The sequence below is a fragment of the Miniopterus schreibersii genome (genome assembly GCF_964146895.1).
Source record: "Miniopterus schreibersii genome assembly, chromosome: 10".
In the NCBI taxonomy this organism is placed as follows: domain Eukaryota; kingdom Metazoa; phylum Chordata; class Mammalia; order Chiroptera; family Miniopteridae; genus Miniopterus; species Miniopterus schreibersii.
Window position 1 is genome coordinate 30,627,151 of NC_138110.1, and position 6,000 is coordinate 30,633,150.

The window sequence follows — 6,000 nt, forward strand, 5'->3', positions numbered from 1 at the left end:
CTGTTTTACAGCAAACTTTTTATAAGTATAAAGAGTGTACCCTAAAATAATGATTATGGCTCACTGGTTGAGCACCAGCCTATAAACCTGGTGGTCACGGTTCAATTCCTGGTCAGGGCACACACCCAGTTTTCGGGCTTGATCCCCAGCAGGGGGCGTGCAGGAGGCAGCGGATCAATGACTCTTGTCATTTATGTTTGTCTCTCTCTCCCTCTCCCTTCCTCTCTGAAATCAATAAAAAATATATATAAAAAATTTTAAAAATGAAAAAAGTATAGTATAGTGAATACACAAGCCATTAACAGCCGTTTATTATCATTATCAAGTATTATGTACTGTACATAATTGTATGTGCTATACTTTCATACAACTGGCAGCAAAGGTTTCCTTACACCAGCATCACCACAAACACATAAATAATGCACTGTGCTACAACTTCCAAGGACTACAGCTTACAAGGATTATGACTTCACTAGGCAATAGGAATTTTTCTGTTCCATTATAATCTTATGGGGCCACCATCCTATACGCGGTCCGTTGTTGACTAAAACTTCCTTATCCGGCACATGACTGTACTCAACAAGCATTTAGTGAGTGCCCCACTACTTAATGGGCACTTTGAAGTTTCTGGGACACATGGCTGCAAAAGGAAGACACAATCTCTGCTCTCATAAAGCTTATACACTATTGGAGAAGCCAGGCATTTAACAAGCATTTGCATACATGGTGAATGCTCCCAAGAGTTTTACAGCCTGCTTCTTAAAAGCCCTACCAAACAATCCATCAGAACATTCATTAAACTCAGTTATCACCAGTGTTCTGAATAAGGTTTTCAACGTGAACACAAATCAGCTGAGATGGATCAACGATCTATCACGGGCAATCTGTTAAGTCACATTAACAGATATTAATTCAGCTGAGACCTGAGATTCTCCATTTCTTCCAAACTCCCAGATGACAGGGATACTGCTGCTAGTTCACAAACCACACTTTGAATTAGCAAGGCTCTGAAGTACCATGGGAACATCCCTCAAACTATCATGTAAAATGCAAGCTCCATAAAGGCAAGGGCATTTTGCCTCTCTCTTTCACCATAGTATATCCAGAACTTAAAACTGTGCCTCATAAACAGAAGACACTCAATAAATATTTATTTATTGAAATAAAGGGATGTGTGGTCTAGACAAGCACTTCTCAACAGTAGGCAGTGATCAAATTTGGCTACTGAACAACTGAAATGTGGCTAGTGCAAGTGAGGAGCTGAATTTATTTCAATTTAATCGTAATTAATTTAAATAGCCACATGTGGTTAGCGCCTACCACAATAGACAATCCAGGTCTAGACACAGATGTGATGTAAAGGGTGCTGGATAGGTAAGGCCTCGTTAGAATCCCAACTCTGCTACTTAGCTTGTGACCCGTGTAAAGTTACAACTTCTTAGGATCCCAACTTCTTCATCTGCGAAATGAGAACAAGAGACTCCCCCCCCACACACCCACCTCTCAGGGTTGACAGGAAGATCAATTTAGCATAAGATATAATTAAGGTACCATTCACTGCCCTCCAGAAACTGTTCACGATCACAAAGGCCACTCTGCCTATTGCCCACACTTGCCAGAAAATGAGAGGCGCGTTTGGCTGAAGGTTTGGTTCGCTCAGTGGCTTTGAGAATCGGGCCAAGGTCATAAGTTTGGAGGAGGGGGAACCCTCACTTAGCAAGGCTCACCAGGTAAGGGCGGCAATGACAATGCAAATCATCACAATTCCTGGCAAATCTTTAAGCGGGCATTGTATTGATTATGGGTGAGCAAATGACACTTCATTCATTCATTCTTCCAGGAAGGGCTGCCACCTCGCCCGGCGCCCGCGACTACGTCCCACCCGCGGACACTGGCTCCTTCGGGGCCGGGTCCCCTTCGCGCGCCGACGGCCGGGAAGCCCCCGCCCGGGCCGCCCGCGTGTCCTCCCCTCCCCCGGCGCGCCGACCCGGCGAGGGTCAGCCCGGCACCCGGGGTCCAAGTACCACACGGCCGGGCCGAACCCAGGAGCCATATTTAGCTGAATTTTTGGTCCATAAAACAAACTTCCGTCTTCTAAAGAAAAACGGTTCAAACTCAATGTCAAACTAGGACGGAAACTCGCTGCTTGCCGCAGTTGCCAACCAGAGGCGCCGCGTGTCCAGCGGCCCCGGAGTCCCCGACCCGGACCCGGAGCCGGAGCCGGAGCCGGAGCCAGACCCGGACCCGGTGCCGAGCGCGCCCGCGCCCCGGCCACGGCCGCGCCGGCCACAAAGGGACAGGGGACGCGGACGGGCCTCCTCCACCGCCTCCAGCCCCGCGCAAACGACCGCGGCTCTGGGACGGCCCGGGCGCGGGGGGCACTCACCTCGGTCCGCGCGGCGGCGGCGGCGGGCGCTCCTCGGAGCCAGCCCGGGCGATCGCGGCGCGGTCCCGCGGGCCGCAGCGCGGGCGCTATTCTCGGGCCGCCGTCCGCCGCGCCGCCTCCTCGGCCACTGCCGGCGGCTCCCCCGGCGGGCGGGCGGGCCCGGCGCGGGCCCCGCCTCCGCCGCCCAGCTCCCGCTCTCCCCCCGCCTCCGCGCCCGGCCTCGCGGGCTGGGCGCGCTACTCCGGGCCGCGCCGCATGCCGCCGTCGCCGCGCCGCTGCCGCTCGCTCGGGGCCGCCTCACGCGGCGGGCCGGGGCCGCAGGGCCGCCCGCGCAGACCGCTCGGGCGTGGTCCTCCCGGCGCGCGGCGTGCTCGGCGCGGAGGCGGCGGCCCGTGCGGCTGCGCGGGGGAGGCGGGGGCGCCGCGCGCTCACCCGGATGCGTCGCCCCCGCCCCTGCGGCGAGCCCACCTCGGGGCCGCGGCGCTTCCCTCGGGGCCCGGGAGGTTCCGGCGTCGCCGCGGCTCTGCCCCTGCCTCCCTGGCTGGCGGGGAGGCGCGGAGCCAGGGCCCCGGGGCCAGCGGCTCCGTGCGCGCCGAGCTCGGCCGTGCCGCGGGGCGGGTGGTCTCAGCCCGAACCCGTGTGAGGACGGAGAGGCTGCAGCGGCAAGAAAAACCGACCTCGGGCCGGCGCACGTCGAGCAGATCACGGGCTGGAAGGAAATGGAGGCGCCCTCACCGCGCGGAGGAGGTCCTGGGATCGACCCCGGCCGGGCCTTCGCGCCGGCTGCTCCTGCCCCGGGCGGGGGCGCCCCAGCGGCCGAGGCGGGCTCGGGGCCCCAGGGCTGTTGGCGGCGCCTCCCCGGGCCTGCTGCGCCCCGCTCCGGGCGGGGGCGAGGCCGGAGGTCCGGGACCCCGGGTGGGCGGTGAGAGGGGAAGGCGAAGCCAGTCCTCGGGGGACAAAACGCCCGGCCTCCTGCAGAGGGGGGCAGGTTGGGGAAGTGTCTCCTGCTCCGAGAGGGGCTCAGACGCTGTGCCCGCTTGGGAAACACTCCTCCTTGGCGCTGATTCCAATACCTACCGGCATCTCACCCTGATGAGAAGACCCACCCCTGGCCCTCCGTCGCTCACACTAGCCACAACCAACTGTTCTTCTAATAAACTGTCTACTTAAATCATTCGGAGGTTTATGTGCCTGCTTGCCAGCCAAGTGCCGGAATGATAACACCCTTGTGTTTATATATTAAATTATCTCATTTTTATTTTTAAGTAAATGCTGTGTATGTTCCCCAAAAGAAACAAAGCCTGGCTGTAAGCAAAACATGTTACTCAAGATTATCTCTGGAATTTTACTATCCTGTTTTGTGCTTAATACCCTTTCCAAGTATTCTAAAATAAAAGTTAAAAGTAGCTTTTTAAAAGTACTTATATAATATTTTGAAACAAAATGAATCATTGACCTGTTAATATACCACAAGGAAACTTCACTTTGAAGTTTGTAGCTCCTAAAATTACAAAATACTGTATTTTGGGGGAAGAAATTTTCAAATCATATATCTGATAAAGGACTTGCATTCAGAACATATAAGAACTCATAACTCAAGACTAAGACTAATCAATTGAAAAGGGCAAAAGATTTGACTTGATGTTCTACTGAAGCAAATATTTAAATGGCCTACAATAGCATGAAATGATGCTCATATTAGTCACTAGGAAAATGCAAATCAGAACTACAATGCAGAAGCTCTTCACACCCACTGCAATGGCTGTTTAAAAAAAAGGACCAAAAAAAAAAAAAGACTGACAAAGTATTGGTGAGTAGATAGAGAAATTAGAACCCACATACATTGCTATTGGAAATGTGAAATGGTGCAGCCACTTTGGAAATTTTTGTTAGGTTCTTAAAAAGTTATACATGGAAGTACCATATGATCCAACAGTTCCACTCCTAAGTATATACGCAAGAAAATTGAAAACATGTCCTTATAAGAAGTTGTACATATATATTCATAGCATTATTCATAATACCCCAAAAGTGGAAACAATCCAAATGTCCAGCACCTGGTGAGTGGATAAATAAAATGTGATATATCCATATAATGGAATGCTATTCATTCAGCAATAAAACGGAATGAAATAGTCATAGGAAATACAACATAGAGGAACCTCAAAAACATTAGCTAAGTGAAAGAAGCCAGATGCAAAAGAGCACATATTGTATGATTCTATATAGAGAGAATGTCTAGAAAAAGCAAGTCTGTACATACAGTTGATCAGTGGTTGCCCCGGGCTGATAGTGGGAATGGAGAGTGACTGCAGAAGGGCACAAGAGATCTTTTTGGAGTGATGGGAGTGTTCTACAATTAGATTGTGGTAATGGTTACACAACTATAGATTTACTAAAAATCATTGGATTGTGCACTTGGAACTAGTGAATTTTATGGCATGTACATTTTACCTGAATAAAATGGTTTTGGGGGAAAAATATGTGTACCATTAAGTAGCCCACGATAATATACCTTATCTGGTTGCAACAAGTTCTTTGCAATAAAAAAATCCTTTTAAAACAAATGGAAAATTGTGTGCTGGTTGCACAGTACAAGGTAATAAAATGTACTTTTTGCAACTGGTTGTATGACCAAGCATAGTTACTCTTCCACATCTCAATCAAGTCCTATTTATTAAAAAAGGTATCTTCACGTTGCTAAAATAATTGGAAATGGGGTAGAAATGGTAAGCACATTTGAGGCTAGGAAAAGAACTGGATGCCTTACAATAGGGAGGGGCGTGAGGGCTCAGACTGGGAATCCACAGTAAGGACAATGACATAGTCTTTCCCAATGTTATTCTAGTTTCCCGTTGGCCCTGTGCCCTGGACCCACTGGCTTCCTCTAGTTGTGCAGATGTGTCCTTCAGTTGGAGCACTACCTTTGGGCTGGATAATGCGTAATTTATCATTTGTTTTCATGATTTTATGGATTTTTTAATGATTTCTATTATTTTTCCATAGAAAAATTTAATCCCTAGAAGATTAATTAGTGGAGACACATTGGAAATGGACTATCCCACAGGGAGTAGTCTACTTACCCTGACATTTTTTCCGCCACAGCCCCTGAGAAGCACTCAAGTAGACCTGCTCTTCTGAGTGAATGATTGACTTCCTTCATTGTTTCTATCTGGCCCTCTCCAAAAGATTGTTATCTGAATAATACTAATATCCTTTTAACTTATGACTAAGAACTAGATGTTTGTCCCCAATTAGCTAGAAAACAAGAGAATAGTGCCTCAGATGGATTCATTGTAATTGGGGAGGGGGGATTGCCTAAAGCGGGGTAAACTGCCCAAGAATAACTGGCCCATGTGGGAGGAGGCAGGAGGAAAGAAGGGATCTGTTACACAGAACTGGGTGTCACACATGCCGACCGGATGAAGAAGAACAGAAGAGGGAGACATTGAAAGAGAGACAGGCAAGCACAAGCCCACACAGGAGTCAAATGACATGAAGCAGGTGTTAATTGTGCAGAACACATAAATGCTATTATTTTATCATTTTTTACTCCTTGCTTTTGCTTTTGTCAACCAAAGACCCGACAGCCCTGCCTTGTGACTGAAGCCTCA

The 6,000-nt window shown here is 49.6% G+C and overlaps 1 protein-coding gene across 2 annotated transcripts in view; it reads right to left on the minus strand.

Annotated features, from left to right (window-relative positions):
* The window catches only part of GALNT1 (polypeptide N-acetylgalactosaminyltransferase 1), a 97,811-nt gene extending 95,293 nt beyond the window's left edge, over positions 1 to 2,518 (minus strand). For both annotated transcript variants that reach the window (XM_081149807.1, XM_081149808.1), the window contains exon 1: positions 2,387 to 2,518. The gene's annotated coding sequence lies outside the window, so the exon portion shown is untranslated. The remainder of the gene's footprint in view (positions 1 to 2,386) is intronic.
* Between the last annotated feature and the right edge of the window lie 3,482 nt (positions 2,519 to 6,000).